At 39.5% G+C, this 25,427-nt stretch overlaps 1 protein-coding gene across 16 annotated transcripts in view; it reads left to right on the forward strand.

Moving 5' to 3' along the window:
* The window catches only part of KLF12 (KLF transcription factor 12), a 277,654-nt gene that overhangs the window by 111,782 nt on the left and 140,445 nt on the right, over positions 1-25,427 (forward strand). The gene's annotated exons all lie outside the window — the stretch shown is intronic.

Genomic DNA, 25,427 nt, shown 5'->3' on the forward strand with positions numbered 1-25,427 from the left:
CTTTGGGAGAAGGAAAGTCGACCCTTTGAATTGAGGATAGTATCGGAGTGCATCATTATAGTTTGATTGACTTCTGTTCCCTTTCAGTTATTTTGTGGGCTCACCTTGAGGACAGTCCACATTTTTGATAAGGTATGACCTGTCAGCTTGCTCAGTTACCAGAGCTTATGGTGGGAATTTCATGGCCTCATGGAAGATTTATTCAGCTGAGAAACTCTAGCCAGAAAGAACAACAGGTAGAGAACATCCAAGCTGTATACCTGCCTATTCCTCTGAATTTCTAAATCCATGTTTTTGTTTGAAAAGTGTTTGTTCCCTCGGCATGTTTTTGAGATGTGAAAGGTGAGCATTTCTGATAGTGCCTTAAAACATAATTGAAAGCATCAAAAAATTGGTATGAAAAATTTTCAACCCAAACATCTACCTTTATACTCCTTCCCCTGATAACCCCGATTCTAGTGATGCTTGTGTGCTCCATGTTACATTCCATTTGGGAATCCAGCATATACAACTTGATTTCATTTTGATCTAGTTTTGGGAAACAGTGATGGTACGGTTTTTTGATCTTTGCATCCTGCTGCGAGAGTATTGCTATACTCAAAGGAGTGCAATTGATACGCAGCACTATACTCTAAAATTCTGCTACACTTTTACATTAAAACTAAACACACTTCTCTTTTGTGTAGCAGTGCAGTATAGTTATAAAATACAGTAATGTGATCTTATACTTCACACAACACAATTATTGGCATCTAAAAAGCAGGTACTTTCCCATATTTTTGCTTAGCTGGTATGGCATCTCAAGTGTAATTTAGGCTGCAGCTGAAAAGAAATTTATTAGGCTCCTATGGAATGTAGTCCATGTGTTCATAAGAAGAAATCAATAAAAGTGAGATAGGTAATCCCTGTTTTATTAAGAAGAAAGCTACCTTGAACTGCCTCACACTTTCTGCCGTTGTGTGTAATTTTGCATGAAGGCAGGTAGTGCACATCTGCTGATGCATGGTAACTTCTTACTTGTTCGGAGTTCTTTATTGGGAATGATTTTCACTGAAACATTTCAGTGAAATAATTGTGAATCACAAAATCTTCTAATCATTTTGCACCAAAAAGAATTAATCATTACATTTTGTCTTGTTCTACTTGCAGGTGTTTTTTTAATGCTCATTGGAGTAATCACTTCATTATGATGGTCTATATTTCAATAAGCAGAACCTATTGGTATGTTCAGAATGGAAGAAAATAAAAAGTGATTGGGCTCTAGTCCTTTCCCTTTGCGTTGACTCAATGTGAAGCAAAATACCTCTGCATTTCTGTTTCTCTCTTGGATAATTGCTGTACTTTACTACTTTAAGGACATAGAAGATAGTAGAAGTGAAAAGAACTATGCAAGTGTACATTATTGTTATTTTATATACTAGCTAGCTTAAGAAAAATAAACATAGGCCAATATAATTCAGTAATTTATGGTATCGTGGAGCATTTCAACAGCATGATACGAACTCCACTATTACTAAACTGATTTTAATCTTTATTGTTTGTTATGAGACAAGATTATTTCTCATTTTCACTTGTTTGCTGATGTTCTTTAACTCTTTTTTCTATTTGAGGTTGCACTATAAGTAGTATTTTTAATGTATATTTACTTTTGCTCTGTATCCTGCTGGGAAGTACTGAAAGAGCTATATATTCTTTAGCGTTATTGGCTTTTTTCCTTATTTCTCTCTGTGGAGATGAGCCCTTACATAAATTGCTTTAAGGATCCTGTTTTCTTGATTTTTTTTTTTCCCCCCTTTGTTTCATGCTGGGAGGATGAGTATTTAATAAACTGTTATTTAGGGACATCTGCTTTCACAGGCATTCTTTTACAAATGTTGTTCTTATTTGGTTGCATTGCTTAAGTGTGCCAGAAAATCATAGAAATTACAGATGAAAAGCCAACAAGAGGGAAAGAAGGCTTTGGTCCTTTCCTGCTTTTGCAGGTTATTCTCCATGCTTTGCAGCCAGTGAGGCTGTTGCATGAGTGCGTTAGGGATGAAGCATCGAGCCCACGCAAATGAGCACGATGAGGTCCGTGTCAGCTCCACCCAGGGCCACCTGATATGCGCCTGATATGCCATCCCCAAGGACCACTATCCTACAAACGAGCCACAACTCTTTTGCGTAGGCAAGGAGTGAGCTGCAGGTGGAGGTGGGCTGGGCCCAGTGATACACTCGAGGAAGGATGTTGGATCTTCTCGAGTGGAGTTTGTTCACCAAAAAGGCTGGCGACTGTTGCGATGCAGTATTATCAGATCACTCCAACCAGCCCTGCTTTTTCTGAATACTTCGGCTTTCTGCTTCCTTTAGGGAATGCCAGCACAGATGCATGTCACCGTCATCTCAGTCCCATCTTTTTAGATGGTTACAGCATTTGTAGGCTTTGTCTAGTATCTGTTTCCTAATTTCATAATATACACTAGAGATAAATGTTAATACTGAGAGACTGACTTCGGCGTTGATCTTCATGTGTGATTCTATTTGTGGAGCTTATGTTGGTGTAGGTGAGAGTTACTGGGAATTTTCTAGTATTTGCACCAGTTTGCCCTTGAAAGACAGCAATGTCACCCTCTGCTGTCTGCATCACAGATAAAAAATTAAAAATGTAACCCAGGGTATATGCCCTTTCACAACATTTGCCGCTTTCTGTCTGATGGCTTTCTTTAATCGCTTTCTGCCAGATAGATGGTTTGGATACAGTCTAGTCATATTCTGGCTTGATAGTTCTCAAGTACTGTGTGCCTGAATGGCTCCAAATGCTTCCTGGTCCCCTTTGCTGGATTTCTCTGCTTTGCTCTTTTAATACTGTACAGCTGTTCGTGATCAAACAGGTGTACTCCACTAAAAGCATAATCATAAACGTCTATTTTGTATTGTGGAACAGGGAATTCTTGGTGAGGGGGACAACTTTTTACTGTGTGAAGGAAAGATAGGAAAGGGTACCATTAGCTAGATCAGATGATTCATAATGCAATTATATAATATCCTATGGCCTACTAGATAATTTATTATTGATTTTATAATAGGAATGTTTTATGATAACGTATTTTGATCATATGACTAGAACTGAGAATAGTCTAAATATAGATATGATGTGTATACAGTTCATAGGATCATTGGATAATAAGGGTTAGAAGTATCCTCGGGAGGTCTCCAGTCCAACCTCCTGCTCAAAGCAGGGGCAGCTCTGAGGTCAGATCAGATTGCACAGAGCTTTGTCCGAATGGATCTTGAAAAACTGCAAGAACACGGACTGCACAGCCTCTCTGGGCAACCTGCTCCACTGCCTGACTGCGTTCATGGAGGAAAAGTTTCTTTTTATATCTAGTCAAAAACTTTCTCATTTCAACTTATGGCCACTGTCTCCCATCCTCCTGTCCTATACTGCTGTGAAGATCCTGGTTCCCACTCCTTCCTGACCTACCCCTAGGTAATGGGAGCCTGATGATTAGTTCCCATACAGCCTTTGGTCCTCTCTACTGCCAGGGTGCACTGCCAGCTCACGTTCAGCTCGCTGACCTCATGACCACAAAGCCTTTTCCACAGAGCTGCGCCCCAGCCCCTCAGTCCCCAGCCTGGATCGCTGCCACGGGCTCTTCCTTCCCGGGGGCAGGACTTCGCATCTGTCCTTCTTGAATGTCATGAGGTTCCTGTCGGCCCCTTCCTCCTACCTCTCTGGGTCCGACTGGGTGGCAGCCTTGCCCTTGGGCTTATTGACCGGGCCCCCATTCAGTGCAGTCTGCACAGTTGCTGGGAGTGCAATGCGTCACCTCCTCCACGTCACTGATAACAGTGTTGAACAGGACGCGTCGTCCCAGGACGGAGCCCTGCCGTACTCCTCTTGTTACTGCCCTGCAGGCAGGGTGCGACTAACTACGACTCTCCGAACCCAAGCACGCAACCAGTTTTTCGCCCCGCTGGTTGTGCGCCCCTCCAGCTGATAATGTCCTAACTCGGACACAAGAATGTGGTGGGAGACAGGGTGGAAAGCCTTGCTGAAGCTGAGGCAAACGATACCCACTTCTCTCCCCTCATGCACAACTCCAGACATCTTGCTGCGGACAGCAATCCAGTAGGCCAGGCATGATTTGCCCATGGCGAATGCAGGCCGACTGCTGCCAGTCATCTCCTTCATGGGCCCAGAACCAGAACCTCAGCCTTCCCTGAGGACTTGCTGCAGGATTTTTCCAGGGACTGAAGAGAGGCTGGCCAGCCTGTAGGTCCCTAGATCGCCCTTTTGGACTTCTGTGAAGACGGGGCGCGACGTTTGCTGTCTTCTAGTCATCGGGTTCTCCCACAATCCCCATGAGTGTTCAAACGTGGTGGAGCATGGCGCTGAAAGGGCATCGACCAGCTCTCTCGACTTGTCCGGGTCGAGTCCTCTCAAGTAATCCCTGCCTGGATGCTCAGGCACAGCTGCGGTTCCTCTCCTCCTTCAATCCTGTCTCTAAGCACAGAGACTTGGGAGAAGCCCTTGCTGGTGGGGGCTGAGGCAGAGAAGGCACTGAGCACCTCAGCCTTACCTGTGTTTGCTGTCACCGAGTCTCGGGCCCCATTCAGCCATGGGCACACACTTTGCTTGCCCTGCCCTTTACTACTAACGTGGTGGTAGAAGCTCTTGTTGTTGCCTTTGATGCCCCTGCAAGCCTGAACTGCAGCTGAGCCTTGCCTTTCTCGGCCCCATCCCTGCCTGCCTGGGCAGGGTTTCTGTGTTCATCCTTTGCAGTCTACCCCTACCTGCACCTCCTGCTGTCCTGCCTTTTGCAATAGAGGTCCGTCGTGTTTTGTGTGTTAGGCATATTGGTCTCCTGATACATCTCTTTGCTTTTTTGACCAGTTGACCAGTCCTGCAGTTCAATTATGCTGTTTGTAAAGATCTGTCAGTCTGGCTCTTGACAGCTGCCTTTCATGAGATGCTGCAAAGCATTTCCCTGAAAGTGTCTGCTCTCCTATAGTATGCGAACATAAGAATGGCCACAGTGAATCAGATGAAGGGTTCTTCTCACTCATATGTTATAACTAGTAGCATGTATCTGAGGAAACAATAAGAATAAAGCAAGCTCAGTACTACTTTTGATACAGCCTCCAGTATCCATCAGTCTGCAGAGTTGTGGGCCACTCAAGATTTTATCTTTAAAAAGATTTTGTCTTCAGTATCATATGTTGCTACTGTTCTCTGAACTCCATATCTGGAGGTTGTGATGTTGGTTTTGACCTGTAAAACCTTAAATTTGCACCTCTTACTGCCATGCTGAGACTGGAGTGAGAGCTTAAGATGTAATGATATAGATAGAGGTGGCAAAGAGAGCGTTCTTCATACTAGATCCTTGATTTACCTTTCCGTTTTTCACAGTAGTCCAGATTGGTGGATTTTTAGGGGTCACCGTAAAAGCTGTCCGTTTCTGGAGAGAGCAGAAGCCGTGGCATTCAGAACCTACTGAAATGCAAAGTATTTTTTATTCCTGTGACTACTGTGTATTGTGGAACAATGCGATATGGTGACTTCCTGTGACAACCTTATATTTAATAGGATACTTACAGTTTGTGTATGGATATCTCTATACGTTGTTGAATCAAATACAGATAAAGTACTAATATTGTTAATGACTTTCTCTTATGGGTTAAAAAAAAAAAAACCCAACCTATGCAGGTAGGAGTAGTGCTTTGCACTATGATTTTTAAGGCAAAACATTGGTTTGGGAAGTTCCCGTCTACCGTTGACTATTCCTTGAGTCGAGGTGGTTCAGACATGCATGAGTCTGTCTTCTAAACCAGAGCTCAGAGAGGATTCTGTAGAGGAAGATTTTTTTTAGGTGTTTTTCTTTCTAAATTCAGGTTGTTTCACATATCTAGTTTAGTGCATAGGTATAAACTGTTAAATCCGCAACATCCGCAATTCCATATGATCTGCAAGTTACAACATGCTATGTAACATGGCAAAGAAAGCATTACTGATTTTCGAGATAGAAGGCTTAAAAACAGCAGATAGGCATAAAACAGAAGCCAAGACGATTCTTCTTGGCTTCTAAATAATATTTGTTTTTGCAGTATAGACTAAAAAAAAAATCTAGAGTGGGAAGGTATGTGTTACTTACCTTAGCTCCTGGAAAACAGTACACAATTTGGCTCATTGAAACTTGAATTTAGTTTTCCTTCATTTCTATACACGTTCGTTTTCATAAATGGATTTAGTCTGAATGACTTATTTCGAACATGTAGCGCACTTAATTTTTTTTCTGAATAATCATTTAGAATACTGATGTGATAAATGATAAATTTAGGACAGTTGTAAGCATAAAATAAATACACATGTTGTTAATATTGAATATCTAAGCATAAATTTACTCCTGTTTTTAAACTACCTAAATGTTTGTAGCCTACCCAAGAGTACTCCTTGAGGTTTTCCCTGCTTTCACTGACTAGATTGGAGCCTTACTGTCGAGAGAATAAGATCAAATAATTAGCAAAGACTGAAGAATAGAACAGCAGATTTATACAGAAATGTGGTATGATTAAATGGATTATGGAAAAGGACTTTCAACTTCTCAGACCCTGATATCGGTAAGTTCCTGTCTGCAAACCTTAAGTTGAAAATAAACAGACAGCGCTCAGAATAAAGTATATCCAACTTACATTGACAGAATATGAAATGATTATATCAAGTATATCCAAGTAACGTTGACAGAATATGAAATATATGATCCGCACTGGAAGGTAGGCTGTGGACTAATTCTTGGAAGGTCCTGAATATTCAAAGTCCCATTCAGCAGAGAACATAAGCACCTGCCTAATATTTAAGAACAGTAGGAGTGTTGGAGGACTTGGTGCCAGAGCATCATGTGGGACTGAACCTTAACACTGTGAAAAGTGCTATTATAATCTTGAAAGCCACTGAGGTGTGGTCTTTAAAAAACTGAAAGAAATCAACTAGATCAAGTTTCCTGTCTTTTTAAGGCAGGGTAATGTAGTACATGTCAGATGTGATATTTGTCCTTAAATTTGTTTTAAATCTGCTATTAAAAGTAAAGCTATTTCCTTTAAATCTTCGACAAAAGATTTTTGTGAGGGAGAAAAGAATTTTAAAAAGTCTTTATGGGCTAATTTTTCATCTTAGTGTTGAGTATGTTCTGAAATGTGTAGGAGTCAGTGTATTGTTGGCTGTGTACCATGATTTTTTGATGTTTCTTGATTCCATTCAAATGACTTCTAGAACTGTATAATCTCTAAAAAGACACAAGTTATTGCTTGCTATCCAGTAGTTAATGGTGAGTGCAAGTTACATCAGCAAATGTACTTTATTTGAGTGCATACTATGCTAAAATAACTTTCTGTTGAAAAATGATGCATGCAATGGGCTTGTCGTCCTCCTTTTAAAAGGGGAAAAATATTTTTCTCCCAGATAGTAATTTTTCATCTCAAAGGATGCATGGAATAGGTCAATAACTGAACGCTGACTACTTCCTCTGTATATTTAGGTGCAGCTCTTTATGTTGAACCTGTGCGTCCTGAACCACAGCTTAGACCCTAGCTCCATTGCAGAATGCTTTCATCAGAAAACAAGATGACTGTATGCACCCATGGACGCCAGATGCAATTTAATTAAAACACTGTGTGAAGGAACAGGGTATGGATGGTAATGGCGTGAAAGGGTAAAAAGGGTCAGTGATATTCGCAGTCTTCAGAACCTGAAGGGAGGCTCACGGAGAGAATTTCAGGGTGGGAATATGTTGCCATGCCAACCGACTAATTTCTCTGACAGGAGAAAATAGGTAATGAATAACTGCTGAGTGGGAATTTTAAGAAAAAATACGCCCAGTGGAAAAAAAATGAAAGGTTACATTATTTTTAATAATTGACCGTCGCTGTCTCCCTATGAATTTCAGCACTGGGAATATCTCCGTAGGAGCTTTCTGCTGTCCTTTCCTGCATCCTGCTGTGCCCATCTGTGAACCTGGGAAGTGTTTGTATATGGTGTGGTGATGGGTGCCAGTATCCAACCCGCAGAAATACACTGATGTGAACACTGCACTCCTTCTGGGAGGAGTGGAGCAACTGAAAAAGTCAGACAAGGCCTTCACAAGTCTTTCTTTCCTTAATAAGCATTTTGAATCTTCCTTTTAAATAACTGACTAGCATATTTGCTTTCTGTCGTTCTTGTCTCTTCTAACACAATGTGAAAACACTGAGAAGAATTTTAGCACTGACATTTGTTGTAACTATTTATTTCTAAACCCGGATTAGCCAAGTGTCCTGGAAGTTGGACATGTGCTTATTTGCATTTAGGCTGTACCTCTGTTAAACCTTCTGACTGTCAATGAAGCTTTATCTGAAATCCTGGATTTCTGTTTGTGGATTGCAGGAGGAATTAGCAATGCAAGGCAGTTCCATTGCTATAGCTCCAGGGCCCTTAAAGCAACATTCAGATGGTGAGTTTTTTTCAGGGCAGTACTCCCGATCTTAAGGTTCAGGCACTTACTCTCCCAGCTCTGATATTGAAAGCAGCCAAACTGCAGTAGTAGGGAGTATCTCAGCGTAAACTAGCCCCCGCAGAGTTTTGTGCCGCTGGAGCTAGCCTGCTTCTGGGCCCCAGCTTGGGCAGATACCTCTGCTGTATGGCGTTGTGCAACTGCCCTTGTGCAAATGCTTCATGTTTCTCTGCTGCTTTTTCTTCTGACTTTCCTATTCTTTCTGCTGTACCTCTCTCAGACACAGCAGTCTTAGGGGACCGGTTAACAAGATTCTTCCACCCGTCTGAGTTGTTGTTTTAATGATGATCTCTGCTCTTTCTGGCAATGTAAGCCATTGTTTTAGGAAACCAGCTGAATAAAAGCATTCAGTGGCTTCTCTGGGGTTATGCTGGAGGAACAGGAACACAGGTACTCACCAATCTTAATAAGATTTAATGCTCCTCACAGTAATGGTCTTACAATTAATTTTAGTGGAAGTTGGGTCAGTCACAGAGCGTTATGGTTTGGAAAGGCTGTCCTATTCCTCCTTTTCTTTTTTCCCTCTCCCTTGCCTGCCTCTTTGACCGTCATCCCCAAGCTGTCACTGACCCCATTGACAAGCCAGGTCAGCTTGCCGCTTTGGCATAAAAGTAGCCTGGGAGAAAAAATGGCAAATAATTCTGGCTTTCTGAGCGGCCAGACAAGTGCCAGAGCAAACTCAAAGCAGAGGAGGTTTGCAGGGCAGGGGAAGAGTGGCAGTAAGCTCTCAGTGGCATTAAGCTGTTGGGTTGGCTCAGGCTTGCCATAACTCATGGGTGATGCCCTTAGTCAGGCTGTGTAGATGAAATGCGTGCTTTTGGCTTCACCATGCAGTTTGCAGGTGCTGAATAGATGAACAAGGCTTCATGGACTCTAGCAGAGGACTGCTGAGTTACGTTAGGTGAAATAATAGAACCACGCTACAGCCCAGGCTGCCCTTGTTACGATGATACGGAGCTTTCTGTGCAACCTTGTTCTCATGACAAAATCTGCTGCTGCTTATTTAAAGCTTTTTCTCTGAGTATGAGGGATTGGGCGTGCAAAGGAATGGCGGTGTGCAAACACTGTGAATGAACTATGTCTAATGCTTATCCTTAGTGGTGCCTATGTGTAGTCTCTGCTGTTTCTGGTAATAGAGTACCTTTTGAGCTGCACAAGAACTTGCAAAATCGAGGCCTTTGTTTATGAGGGCTATGTATCTGTATGCTAGAAATCTTGGAGCACGTCATGCAAAAAAGGAGTGCAGTGGCACAGATCTGTTGAGATTTACTGCATCATTATCTCACATGAAACAGGAAGATCATCCTGGCATGACTGAGCAAAAACGATGATATGAGAGTATCGTTATTTATTTTGACGCCCTACTGATTACCCCGGGATATTTCAGGAAGCCAAGGCATTCAGAGTCTTTTGTTTCACATAGTTTCAAAGATAGGAAACAATCTACATCATGTTTCCTTCTTCAGTATATTCTATATTTGGGATGTGTTCATTTGTGCGTTAGACTGTAAATAGGAATGATTCCTCCTCCTGACTTTTGTTTGCTGTTATAAAACCTGACTGTGCCCTTGATCAGTTCACTTGCAAGTTTACATGAAAGAAACATGAAAACTGATCCCTTTCCTTATGGATGTGGAGAAGAATCAAACTGCAAGCAATATATTCTCTCTCTTCTGAATGTTAGAGACAGATGTTACTTCTCTCTGCAAGAACAGCAGGAGAACCTATAGCTCAAGGTCTGGGTATGACCCATGATGTAATTTCCTTTGGTCCACAGTGATATAATTTTTTTTTTCATTATTAATGAATAATACTACAATGTTAATATGATCTTAGTATGTATCTTAGGAACTTGAAAGGAACTTGAATGAAGAAACTCATCATCTTTGTAAGAAGCCTAATAACCTGAAAATGATGCACACAAAATTGCAATGTTTTAAGCTGGTTAGTGCCCAGTTAGGTGCCAGTGGTATGGCTTAAAATTGAAGGTCATCAACTAATAGCAGGAGGTACTTGGTCAGATCAGCTTTTAAAAATGAGTTATCAATTTGAATAAGACAGTTACTGGTTATACAGTGATACTGTTTCACACTGCATAAAGACTTGCTAGGTTTTGAACATTTGCATTTGTTTATCCAGTGACCAGGGTTTTCAGTATGAGCTTCAATATGAATAAAAACTGTTCTCATTATGCATTTCCTGTTCTCAATATTTTGTTTTTCTGTAGCACGTTACTGTATTCATAGAGATATTTTAAAAATTCACTTATCAATTTGCTGTGGGCAAAAAGTGTCTCACCTGAAGCTTTCTAAAACACGTGTTCATATGAGATACAGATAAAGGTATTCATTATGGTCCTGCTTCTGTTAAAGGCTCAGTCTAATTTTGAATTCTGAGTGTGTCTCCTCCCAAGTAAATCATTTAGTTCACTGTTACCCACCACTTCAAGCTTGACCTTGAAGAAGTGAAAGAACTGTGCATCACTCAAGCTTCCCTTAAGCTCAGAGGGAGAAAAGGAGGAGGTTGGACTCTGCTCGGCCAAGGAAAACACTCCTGTCACAAATGCCCTGAACGTTTTAATCTGGTCAGTTTTTAGCTGGAAAACCTTATCTGAGTTCAGTTGTCAGGGAAGAACATATGGAAGAAAGTTTATCTAGGGTAACCAGACTTTGAGTCGATAAAGCATTCATAGATAGAAAACAACAGCTTCCATTGCACCCTGATATGAACACGAAGTTAGTGCTTTTTACGAAAAACAGATATTAGTTTTGCTGCCTTTTTGCTGTGAGATGTATGCTGCGCGAGGTAATGTTCACATGAACTTTGTGGTCCTAATAAGAAAAAATGGCTCTAAATCTAATATTGTGGAATCTTATCTTTATTGTGTTATACTGAGTCTGTGTCACATTCCCTCAGTCTAAAATAAAAGCATGCTCAAAATCAACCCTATGTATTTCACTAGTGTTCTTAAATCCAAGTACAGTTCTTGTCTTTTAGTACTTCAACCGCACAATAAAGGTTCTGCAAGGCTCTATCACCAGGTTGATGCCTAAATAACTTATACAGGAGGTATTGGATGGCTTCATTTGTAGGCAGTGGAACAAATGGTGAGACTAGTGGAATAGCAGCCTCCAAATGCTGTATTGCCATGTAAAATTATTGAATCCTAAACCACTGAAAAAACTTTGCCTTCAGCAAAGTGGAGGCACAGCAATATGAGCCCTGCTCTCACAGTAATGCAGAAAAAAACAAACCTTTATCGAAGGAAGAACCTACTTCATTTCATATTTCTTTTATCAAACCATCCCTTGCATGGTTTTATTATTTGAAAAATGACAACAAGAATGCTGTGGTTAGATGTGTAGCCAAACAGCATCTACCTGAATACCAGGTGCATTATTTAGGGTGATGCAGTCCTCAGAGTATCTAATTTGACACTTAACCAAAAAACAAAAAATCTTTGTATGTGGGTATGTGATGAAAAATACTGTGCGTTAAAACAGTTTATGGTTCCAAATTTGTCCCCATGGAATGGGATAGGAGTTAAGTTAGCTGATTTATTTAGCATGTAACTAGCATAGTGAGTCAAGCCACACACTTTAGCCACGCAATCCGGCAGGAGTCTCCAAAAGGTGATGAAAGGGAAGATCAAAAAAAAAAAAAAAAAACAACAACAACTGGCATATGTTGTATGATTCTTCCCTGGTTATAACTTCTATCAGTCAGCAGTTTTTAGATAATTTTTAAGTTCATTGTTGTGTTTGGAACACTGCATTTAATAGCCACGGATGAACTTTTTTCTATGAACCTGTTTAATCTGTTTTTAACTTACACTTTTGGTTACTGGAATACATATGGCAATAAATTCAATAACTGAAGATGTTACATGAAAAACTAGTCGTTTTCACTTATTTTACAGCTATTGGCTGCTATTTGCACTTGTTCTTATGCTGTGAGAAACAGTTAACCTGTCAATCGGGATTTTATGACCTTTATCATAGGACCTCAGTCATCTTTTTCCCAGGTTAAAGTGTATTATATACCTTATCTCCTTGGATAGAAGCTGTTCATTTTTCATGTTATCCTAACAGCCTTCTTTTGTATTTTTTTCAGTTCTGCCATAACTTTTAAAGTAACAGATGTGTGATTCTTCTTCACAGAGTTAGGTATTTAAAAGTTAGCTATCAATATCTGAACTAATGACCCTGCGCCTCTAAGAAAGGCAAGACAAATTATCGTCTGGCATTCCAGTTTCTCTCCAGTGGGTGGGATGGGTGCATGGATAACCAGCTCAGACTTAGCAGTCAGATATGTATCAGAAGTTAGAGGAACTGAGTCTCATAGAGGGAACCAGACCTACATGGTGCATGTTGAATTTATTCAGTTGTACAGCAGTGTTTTCTGTTTCGTTCCTCCATGCTAATTCCTCATGTGGTAAGACGTCCTAATGTGGTTGAGCTGATATTCTCAAACAACTGTTTTCTGTAGCTTCAAGGTCTCTTCAGGCATTAATATTTTCATCTATTGTATATTTACAGTGAGTTTCCATGCTTTAAGTTGTGATTGGCTTAAAACAAAAATGTTACCTAAAAAAACCCAACTCCTAGTTCAGAATAGGAAGACAACTTAATCAAAGTCCCCAGTGAAACTGAAGTTCTTCCTTGGAAGATAGGAAGAGTCTTACCCCTTCCTCCATGTATTTCTTCTATTCAATGTTTAAAAGAGTATATTACACATTTTACACTGCAACCTGGCATCTTCCTTTTAAAAAAGGAAGTTTCCCAAAAGTTTCCCAATAGAACTGCTGTAATATTGCCCATTACCCTAGAACGGGTACCAGAACAGCCACATCTGCACATGTGGCCAGGGTACAGCTCACCACAATGTATGTATAGCAAGAGTTAGTTTTCCCACGTGCATTATGTGTTATTGCCTTGTCACTTGGTATTGCAAGATCCTTCTGCAACTCCTTGTAGACAGAGATCTGATATAAGGAATATAAGAGAAGTCTATGAAATTTCATTTAAAAATGGAAGTACCATGTCTTAAGTGTTCTTTAAAGGCCCAAGAATATAGCATATTTAATAATGTGACCTTTTTTGGCAATCTCTTGATTTAATTACCATCAGTCTTCTCAATTATGCAACTACTGTATGTCAAGTGGCAAATTCTTTTTCAGTGCTAAGCTGTTGAATGTGAAGCCCTCTTGCCTAGGAAACGACATTCTATTAATGCAATTTTTGCTTTGGTTATCTACTTCCACCTTTTCCTTGCTTCAGGGTTTGATTAAATGGAAAGTATGATATTTTAAAATTTCCTTTCTATGTGTACTTTGAAATTAAAAAAAAAAAACACAAATCACAGGAGTATATTTTTTATATATGGAACGTGTTAGTGGGATTATGGATTGTTTCTTTAAATAGCTGCATTATTCTTAGCATATACACTTTTTGTGGAGCCAGTAATGCTACCTGAGATCATTTACTGTACAGCTAAATGCTGCTAGATTATTTGTCATTATCTCAGTGATCGTAATGAGCTGGATTGAAGTTAGGATGTGCACAGATTTTTGTTTTTCTTTTTTTAATTAAAAAATAATATTCCTTCTTCTGACTCTCTCATTGTGTCTGCTGTTCATCAGGCATCACTTGTATGTAATGCAGCTTAAATTAAATTTTGTGACTGGCTGTCCATTCTTTTTCAGTTGTTTGTCTTTAACGTCTTTGGCTTATGAAATGTGGAGGATGTTTAGTGTATGTCTCCCTCTTCCTCCTTTTTCTCCCACAGCATTTATCACAGGCATTATTGCAGAATCTGCTGTAATTCGTAATGCTAACTTTGGGTCTGCTTTGTTTTTGGTTTTGTTTTTTTAATCTGTGGAGCCTCACTCTTGGGGCACTGCCATGCCAGGGAGAATTTCTAGAGACTAAGGCTGGAAGGAGAAATAGTACAGATCCTCTGTGCCCTGCTGGGTGTAGAAATGGAGCTCATGAAGTCCGAGAGTCCGTGATGTCCTTACTGTCTCCATGCTGCAGGGTCTCTGTTTCCTTCAGCACTGGGGCTTGACTGGTAGGTTTGGATAGCCATGGGGAATTCAGCCAAGCTTGAACTCTTGTGTTTTCCAGGGAATGAATGAGAGAGCTTTAATATTATGTGAAGTGGCTGAATGGCATCTTTGAAATGAAGTAGAGCATCAAGCACCCCTACGTGATAGTGGAATAACAAATACGAACTGTTATCTCGTGCAGTGATTGCCATTTATCATGAGCGCTGAATGAACAGAGAGTTTTGCACAAATGGTGGTGTGTGACCATGTACTTTAAGTACCCAGAGAAATATTTTACCAGCAATGGGATGATGTACTAGGGCTTCAGTGCAGGTGTGGTGCAGATACTGTCCTTTCGCTGTCATTGCCACATGGCATGAGGCAGGACTGCTGGCAATGCAGAGCATCCTGCACACTCGTGCTCTTGGCCTCTTGTTACCAGCCCCAAGCAACTCCTTCCTGTGTGGCAGTGGGAGGGTTTCTAGTGCCTTGAGTCAAAGAACTGGTAGATGCTCTCTCCTTATGTATACTTATTATTCTAATAGAAAATAATGTTGTTATGGTTTTCTTTAACTGAGAAACTCCACTAACAGCCTTTTCGGTGTCAGATACAATTCATGTTAGATATGCACCAGCAGCCTTAACGTAGTATTTTTCCGGCATTCCTTTCATAACTTTTTGTATGGGTTTCATGTCATATCATTCAGTTTCTAATTAAGGTATTCCCTGTATTTCACTGGACAGCGATCTTAATGATTGTCTTAAAAAGTCCATCATCAAATATTTGTTGCAAAAATTTTAAGTGTTGCAATTTAAGCCACTAGGGAAAACTCTTTTGATTGATTTTCTGTTTAAAAGTTATTGACAATATAGAATACGGTATTACAAAGGAACGTTTTCAGTTACATCTGATTTGATTTTAGAAAAGCAATCAAAACGTCGTGGTTAATTATGAGAAGTCTAATTTTCAGGCTTGTAACCCTCAGCTTTCTTGAGACCAATGGCTCATATCCCAGCAGAGTTTAATTTTTTTCTTCATTAATATGAAATAAGTAAACTGAATACCATACACTTGGCTATGTGGCTGTGTTTTGGATGAGATCTTAAAAACTGAGATCCTATTTATTCTGTGTGGGTGTTAAAGATCCCACTATTATGCTATATGTTGTTTGCGAGTTGTTTAATACCTGCTACGCTTTGAGATGACTATGTTGCAGTGGTATGTGCATATAGTTGCAAAATGTTTTGAGATAGTTCAGAATTGAAGGTCCTCAGAGCAAGACAGACTCTCTCTTGTACACAGTTATTGTGCCTATCACTATACACCGTTTCAGCTCTAGGTCATTTATTATTGCTGTTTATTGTGTTCATGATTATTACCGTGTTAATGTGGTAGTCTTGAAAAGTAGTCATCTATTCAATATTTTGAGCTGACAAGATTTAAATTTGGTCCAAATTTTTACAACAATATAAAAAAAGTAATAATAAACCACTCAATAGACATGAAGAAAATCCGGAGGGGAGCTTTGAGCTCTGGTGGTTGTTGGACTCAGTTCAGTACTCAGAGCCCTAACTTTCCTGGTTGTCAGTAGAAGCTGAAAACGTTTGTAACCTCATGGAATAAGATCCTTGCAACATCAGGCAAGTGTTCAGCTTGTCAGAAATTAAAAGAAAGTTACTCTATTGTGTAGCATTTGTGACTCCTTGTTCTGTGGTGCTTAAAAGTCAGACTTAATATCATTTATAAGACACCGATTGGGGTGAGTTAGTCCATAATTTGTACTAATATACAAAGAAAAGCATAATAATAGGTTAATGTGGAGGTAATGTTTAGAGCTGAAGACAGCTTGGCCTGAAGATATTTCCATGGCAACAGAAGGATCCCTACAGATGTCTTCCTTCTAAACTTGTTGCTGTTTATTAAAGGCTGTCTGTAGTACAATCTGTAATTATCATTAGGTAAAGAAAGGTTGCAAACGTGGGTGGACTGCTTTGCTGATGCTCTCTGACTGATTTATTTAGTGCAGCTTTGAAATACAGTTACAAAAGAATATTAAGAACCTGAGATCATTTAGCTGTTTCGCTCTGTAGGTAAGCTCGGACTTAATTCTAGACCGTTGGCTAATAAGAATGAAGTATATGAACAGCAGTATATGGGTGAAGTGGGGAAATACTTTCAAACTCTTTCAGCACTATGGCTGTTAAAGATAAAAGAACATCAAAAGTATGCAGGGCAAATTAATAAATGCTGGATTGCAAATAGTAAGGGATGTAATGCACAGTAACATAAGGTTTGGTAAATAGCAGAAAGCTTTTTAAGTGGTAGAGAGGCAAAGGAGACTATAGGACCACTATCTAAAGCTGAAGATGAGAAAATATTGGGTAACAGAAGAAGCTGGAGTACTTGGTGACCTTTTTTACTTCAGTCTTTACAAAACAGGTTGATTAGCATCAAATGCTTAGCACAATTGAAACTAACAGCAAAATGGTAGGAGCACAGGATATAAAAGGAAGGGAAGGAACAGGTTAAAGGACATTTTCTTAAATTAGCTGCATTCAAGTTAGCGGGCTTAGGATGGAATTTATTCTGGACTACCCAAGAAGTGAATTGAAGTAGTCTTGAAGCCATGAGCAATCATCATGTAGAACTCATAGAGGACAGATGAGATCCCACAGCTTTGGAAGAGGGCATATAGAGAGCATACCTTAAAATGGAGAGAGAAGAAAGATCTCAGAATTGTAGACCAGTCCACCTAACTTTGATACCATGAAAGATGGTTGGACGCATAACTAATCAAAAGCAAGTGGCCATGAATAAGTGTTAGCTGCAAACTCTAAGACCGTTTTGTAACAGAGCACATCATAGATTTTAAATCTTCTGGTTGCAGTACTGAGGACAAAAGCTACTTTAAAGATGGCGCTTAATGAGCTTATGAAAGGGACTTTTTAAAACAGTTGTCTGAGACAGAGTACCTTGGTGACCCTGAAGCTTAGCTGAGATGAGGAACAGTGTGAGTGTTCCTTCTTGACTTTAGCAGGGCTTTGGTTACAATCATATATGGCACCTCAGAAACAATCTGGAGATTTATAGTATATGTAAAACTCTTACTTATATAGTTACCTATACTTATATAGTTACCTATATGGTAACTGCAAATGTTCCCCTGGAGAGTAATTGGTAATGGTATGTCCTCTGGCAGAAGTGTGTATCTAGTGGGGATGTCAAGTCTTGGATGATAGGAGGCGGTTGCACAGAACCACAGAATCGCAGGATGGCTGAGGTTGGACGGGATCGCTGGAGATCATCTGGTCCAACCCCACACTCAGGCAGGCTCAGCTGGAGCAGGTTACCCAGGGCCGTACGTGGGGAAGTTTTGAACATCTGCAAAGATGGGGACCTCAGAACCTCTCTGAGCAACTTATTCCAGTGCTTGACCACCCTAAGAAAGTTTTTTCTTATGTTTAAATGGAATTTCCTGTATTTGAATTTGTACTCGTTGCCTCTTGTCCTTCCCCTGGGCACTGCTTAGAAAAATCTGGTCTTCATCTTCTTCCTTCGTGCCCTTCTCGCCTCCCCCTTCAGATATTTATACATACTGATAAGATCACCCAACCCTTCTCCAGGCTATACAAACCTTACAGACTGCAAACTGAGAGGGACTGCCAGCACTTTAGAAAATAGGATTAAAATTAGTAAAGTAGAAGGGAGATTTGGATAAGATGAAGATTGGTAAAGAAAAGTGACAATTTTAGGATGGAAAATCAAGTTAATAAATACATGACGTGAAATCACTGGCTAGAAGAAGCATTGACAGATTAACTTTTTTTAGTCTAGAAGGGAGAAAAAATGATAGTGTTCAAATTCATGAAAAGATTGTTTATGAAGAGTACAGTAAAAAATTGTTCTTCATATTCACAGAGGTTATGATGAGAAATAATCTGCATAATTAATTGGAAAAAAGGGATTTAGTTTTGATAGGAAAAACTTTCTAACTTTAGTGATAGTTAAAGATTGTAACAGGCCTCCTCCTGAGGTTGTAAAACTCCAGTTACTGAAGGTTTTAACAATAAATTGGACAAACCTGCTGTAAATGTGTCTGGTTTCATTTTTAAGACAACGAGATGAATTAACTTCTATCTTAATAACATGCACATTTCCGTGATTCTGTGATCTTCTGCAAAGGCCATTTTCTTCATGTTGGGGGATGGTGCATCCCTCGAATATGCTTTAGTACATAGTCCATCATCGTTATAGAATACGTTTCTTTAATGTTTTGCTTGATTTTCAATTAAGAACTGAGACAAACACGAAGAAGTGAGACAAATGTGAAAACCTGAATCAGCTGGCAGAATTTAGGTGATCCTGTTACACCTCGTAGTGTGTGCACCTCTGATTAGAGGCCAGCTCTGTGTCATTACTAGAGGGAAAAAATTAGCAGCAGTCCATTTTACAGTGTTAATAAATGATGCCCACGTGAGTTTTAGTCACGTATTTGCCTGGAACTGACATTTTAAATTGTAGTTCAGTCAGAAGATGTTGGTTGATATTCATGATTAGGTCCCCTTCTGCATTTGAAATTTAGTGATTTAGGCAGCTAAATAAACAGCTAGTAAGAGCCGAGGAGAAATGTAGCAAATGGATGTGGAAGATAATTTTTTGATCATATCTTGCATGATTAATATGGTGCAGTGCTCTTCTGTTAATATCGGTAGTCAGGCATTTTGCATATTACCGCACGGTGCATGATCTCAGCTGAGACAGGAACAGGACTACACTGGCCTAAAAATGGAGAATGTGATTAAAAAAACAAAGGGATGCCTCAGTGTACCTCAGAACAAGAGCTAGTAAACCTTTAATGTATTGCTAGCTTGTCTCTGCAGAACTTTGCCAATCTTAATTAGTATGCCTGAAACTTTGTGAAAATTAAAAAGCGTCATTGACTACTTCTGCAGCATTTTATGTAAATCAAAAAGACATAGAAGGCAGGTAGAAGCTTCACACAATTCATCCAATCCTTTTTTTTTCCCCTCCTCTTTTTTTCTTATCTTTTATCATCATTTTATCATCACCTTGAGAAGACCTTACTGTAGAAAGACTGGCGTAACTTTGGCTTTACGTTTACCTAAACGCTCTTAAAGACAGTAAAATCCCCCAAGTCCTGCCACAAACTGGATTTTCTCACAGCCCACTGCATTAAGCAGACGTTTTTCTTAATATGAAGAGTTGTGAGGGATCCTGCTGAGGAACTTCCCTATAGCTATCAGTTTTATATGGAAAGCGTTCAGGTAACATGATAAAATAAATAGCAATATAAAAATCTGGCGTAGATGCATCTCAGAGTAAGACAGAGCTGAGCGTGAGTGAGGCCAGTAGTTTCAAGGTTTGGTTGTGATACGTGGCATGTTTGTGTTCATGTTGAGTCCTCCAAAATTCAAAACAGCAGGCAGTGAGTTTTTGGACTCAGCTATTCATACAGTGAAGACTGTAAACAACACATGGAAGAGCACCACTGATAGCAGTCACTGTTCATAAAGTTAATCCCTAACTATATCTGGGTTAGTATCCAAGGGGAGAGGAGAAATTACGCAGAGAGGAAGAGAAAGGCAGTGGTCTTACCACCGTTTGGGGTTGTTCTTGAAGCCCTTTAAACATTATGCATTTTGTTTCCCTTGCTTTGTACAAGCCCTACAAATGTTTTGTGCTTACAGGCAGCTTACCGTAACTATATGAAGATTCCTGGGGGCCTAATTTGTTTAAATTAGACAGTAGTTGTTACCCTATTCTAGAAACGAGAAAAGATAGGTCCAGAGATACCTGTTCAAGGCTAGTCAGGCTCCAAATTGAATGCTGAACTTAGGTACTTACTTTTTAATAGTGTCTCACGCTGAATACATTTTATTAGTACTGTAAGGGCTGATTCCTCTGCTCATTTTTCAAAGAAATACATAGAGAAGGACGAAGGCACCTACCTCAGTCTCTGTGCTATATGCATGTGTGAGTAAATAAATGATGCTGCTGCAACCTCTGGCATCTCTAGGTGTGGTGAATAAAGTCACTCATACAGTCCTTCCTCCCGTAGCCATGTATGTAGTAGGTGCTTAGATTTGTACTGCATTGGGATGTAGAAAATTCTGTCACAGACCAGGACCGCATTGTGGTAGATGTGTTGCTCAGGTTTCCAAAAAAAAAAAAAAAAACACCACCAAAAACCTGAATTGTTTCTCTTGTAGATTAATTAATGCAAAAACATGCTTGTCTTTGAGAAAATGCTTTATATTTCTTTTCCTGACTTGACTATTCTTCAGTCTCAAAAATGGCTGAACCTATATTCATTTAAACTCTGCCTAGCTACCCACCATCAAGCAGAGAATGGTGTAGGAATGCTTTTCTGAAAGATTATGATATCTGAAAGTCAGATATGACCAAAGCAAAACATTTGAATGTAACATTACTTTATATTCCTTCCTTACCCACTTACACTTCATGGATGTTAGGAGAAATACACTTGTTTTTAGTGCCTAATAGGTAGGTAATTCCAGACAAAAAAAGGGTAATGATTCACTTAGTGTACTTGTTAACGTCAATGTGGAGTTATATTTTCAGCTCAGAGCTGCCTCGGAGTCACGAGCAAGCATTGCTGCTGCTGGAATAGTGCTGGAATAAACTTTGAGAGCCCAGTAAACATTTGCAGATACTTAAGTTTATCTTCTTAGGCGGTCAAAATGCTGAAAGGCTTCCTCTCACCCACCTTGTCCTTTTCTGTGGTCTGCTACTATGTTTTAGATGCTTAAAGCAATGTGATCACTGCTTGAGTCTCAAAAAATAATTTTTCTTTCTGGTGCCTTTTATTGCCTTCAGTCTTTTCCACTATCTCTGCCCCTGTCTGTGCATGCATAGTTCAGAGAGTTGCTACTCGAAATTTTCCTTTTTAACTGGGTCAGTTAAGGTAACTGCTTGACTTCAAGTGGTACAAAGAAAATGAGCTTCATAACTCACGTTTGAGCGCTTACATAGTTTCAAAGTCCATTGGAAACTAGCATTTGACTTTAAGATGTTTTCCTGTAGCAGTCATTACTCTTCAGTTCTCAACGTGATGTCAAGCTGGAAGACAGCTGTAGCCTGAAAGATCTGTGTTTATTACTGCTGGAAAGTAGTAGCGAAAAGGACTTACATTGAAATGAAAATACAGGCTTAGTTTGCAAAGCAACAGAGTTGGAGGTGCCTGAATGGTGACTGGAACTCTGGAAAAATGCAAATTTTAAAGAGATTCAGAGAGATAAGAGGAGAAAGATAACACGTCAGCAGGCTTTGCTGTAGCATGCAACTCTTGTGTACATAATCCAGTGTTTGAAAGGATGCTAACTTTAAACGAATGGGGATCTCAGTGTCAAAACTTAAATATATCTGTTTGCAGGATTGTGGCTATACTATGATGAGTATTTAGTTTAACAGTAGTTAAAAAAAAAAAAAAAGTTGTGTAATGGAAGGTATTGTTAGAAGAACACTGAATCAGTATGCTTCACTTATAGGCGACTACCCTGTATAACTTTGCTGTACTGTGTCAGGGAAAAAGGCAAAAAAAAAAGATCTAAAAGAATGAGACTAAGCAGCAAATGACTTCACATTGTTTTCTTTTTGAAAGGAACTGTGCTTGCTAGTATATATGGAAAAGTTCTGCGAGGTTTTTTTTGTTCGTATGGTAGTTTCTTAATACCTCTTTTTTTCAAAGGGTAAGTTTTTCCAAACTTGTCTATACTCCCGAACATTGTGTTATGTGAATTCTTTTCATCCCCTTTTTCTATACAGCATCTTTGACATGGAAAAGTTGTGAGAAACTAAACATCAAGGGTAGTCCATGAAAGGTTTTGGGTTTGGATTGTTTTTTCAGACAAGCTTTAAGTTTCTTAGTGCATAGACTTGGTTGGATCTACCTACTGGGACTCAGAGCATATCTGAAGATGTTTGCTGTTGAATTTTCTGTGTTTACTTTGTATACTTTCTGACTTAAATAAGGAAATTTATTATCTTCATCCCCTGACCGTGACTGAGGATAGAACGTTTGATTATGTATCAAAAATCAATGTGATTGATCAAAAAGAATGTGTCCTCTAATTTTTGTGAAGTTTTTGATTTCAAACTAATAGTTCTTTTTCTTAGCTGTGACTTTAACTAAGATCAGGTTTAAGCCTTTTGGCTCACAGAGTGTTGGCAGTGATTAAAAACAGCTCCTTTTTTTTAAAAAAAAAAAAAGACTTATTCTTTGTGGAGAAGTTCTGGTATCAAGTTTAATCTCCCTCCTGCTGTTCCAGTGGTCAGATTAGTGGTCTGGGCAGAAAGTTAAAGTAAGTTTTGAGATACATTGTATAACAGCATAAATCAGTAATTCTGTAAGAGGAGCTAATTTGAGGGGGAGGAGATGGGGAGTTGCCCAAAGATACTTTTATTATACTACTCTTTGATATGGAGCACAAAGTAGAGCTTGGGAAGGCTGTGCCCTGTGATCTCTGTGGGTGGCAGGAGATAATGTTCAGTGTGTGGGAATGGCCCTTAGGGACACTTCTTTGTCAGGCTATCTAATTTAAAGCTAAAAATAAGATGAGATGCAGTCCTCTAAGATATCTTATAATACTCAGTCATGCTTCAGAACTGTCCTCAAGTTTGCTTTAGGAGCAACATGACCATGTTTGACAGAACAGCATTTAGCTGTTGTTTTCAATAATGTGTATGACATTACCAGTTATCTCTGGGTCTCTCTCTTCTCTGTGATCATTGTGTCTCCAGGTGTCTTTCTGTGGCTTCTCCTGTGAGTGTAGACTCCAGCCTCCTTTTAATTGCAAGCTAGAAAGAAACAGCTGTTGTTGACACCATTTTTACCTGCTTCTGGCAGGTAGACAGGAATGATATTCTCTACAGAAACCTTGTGTACCTTTCGTCAAGACAAATTAAATATGGCAGTTACTTCTGGAACTTTTTAATTAGGCTTTTAATATCAAGTTGGATAGTATAGAGGAACTATAAAGCCAATAAAATAGACCATGTCATGAAATTACATATTTAGATCAGGTTCTGCATGAACAATAAAAAAGATAGTGCTTCTCCCTGCAGGAGGAGCTCTGAATTATTGCATAAAAATAAATGACAGTTTACCAGAGAAATGTGGTCCTAGTGCTTCTAAGGCCTTTGCTCAGAGACATCTTCCTCATGTGTGGGCCAACTTTTTGGGAAGAACGTGTGAAAATGCACCCCTACTCCAAACCTGCATTAATTACTGACACTTTCTCTTTGAAGAACACTGGAATACACAAAGGAGCAAATGAATGTAAAATTCATGTTGCCATTCTCCTAAAAGGGATCCTTTCCTACTAAAACTGTAAATTCATTAAATTATGAATGTCCTGCACAAGGGAAGAGATGTAAGCTCATGGATGTGGTGCAGAGGCGATATAGCCAAGTTGAGGAAAGGCCCATATCTGGTACAAGCCTGTTTGGCCAAAATCGTCAAGGAAGCAGCACAGCAGCAATTATCTCATGGTAGAGGTTGTCCTAGGATGCCTATCACATGTTAGTTTGATAAATTTTAGGAAAGCTTTGGATGTATTGTCTTGAACTTGCATATTGTAAGAGGAATGATTAAAGAAATTTGCAAGTATAAGAAGTTTTTGCAAACCAGCATGGTTTATTTCTGAGAGCTCTTTTCTTTTATCTCTTTAGCTGCAGTGATTTCAGTATCTGTCTCTGGGGGATAAATCAATGACAGGATCAAAACACTGGAAGATGGGTTCACTAACTATTTGACTTGTCTGGAAGACTGAGGCTATGTAAAGCTTCTTACATTTCTTCTGTTTATACACATATCCCCCATTATTGTGTACATAATATTTAAAATTTTTTTACCCAATTATCATAAATTCTGTGCCCAGAGGACAGATGAGCTCTGTAAGGTGTGAGACCAGTTGCGTCCTATAGACCAAAATACTTTTCCCTGGAAATGCAGGCAGTAGGTAATCTTTGAAGATTTATCTAAGATGGACCTCGTTTCAACACAGAAGCTTTTCAGAAATATATCGTTCTTTGTTTTCAGGTCTTTCAAGCCTTTGAAAAATCTTGGCAGTGATGTGCTTGAGGTTAGCTGGATCTGCAATGAGATCATATTTCGGGAAGTCAGAAGAATGGGAAACAGGAGCTTGCTTTGGGGGGGACAGTTTCCCCTGACTAAAGTTTCCTTAAACCTGATTCAGTCACTGAATTCAGTCAAGGCCATATGCCTTGACTAAGGTTCTAACAAATGCCATTTTGCCCAAGTCAGTTTAATTCATCCCCAGTACAAATCATGTGCAAAATGTTGCCTGGGAAGTATGTGTGTCTGACTCTTTTTTTTCCTCAGTAATTTATGCTGTAGCAGCAGTTGGGAGATTTAAGCAGAATAACCTTCCCTAGTTAACTGACAGAGAAGAAAGAAATGGAAGGAACCATTATTTTCCTGTCAAGAATTCCCTGAAACAAAGAGGTGCAGAATTATGCATGCTGAGGGGTGTCTTTGGTCCTTTGATTAACAGCAGAGGCCCAATTTCACCATCAAAAGCATTCGTAATTATAAGCCCTGTTGAAAAGGCTGCCTTGAAGACTATAGAAATGATATTACAGGAGCATGTCTTTCTTGGCTTAGGTGATCTGCAGACGTTTTATAGAGATCGTTTTACTAAAATAATTTAAAATCAAAATATCCAGGAAGATTTGAAGTATGATTTTTTTTTGTTTGTTTCATTCTAAAAGCAGTAAAAAGCACTGCCTTGAATAGCTGGCCATTGCCTGAGTGTGAGAAAGCTTCTTGTTTTGCTACCTTAGTAAACCCTGA

Source organism: Struthio camelus, chromosome 1 (assembly GCF_040807025.1).
Source record: "Struthio camelus isolate bStrCam1 chromosome 1, bStrCam1.hap1, whole genome shotgun sequence".
Taxonomy (NCBI): domain Eukaryota; kingdom Metazoa; phylum Chordata; class Aves; order Struthioniformes; family Struthionidae; genus Struthio; species Struthio camelus.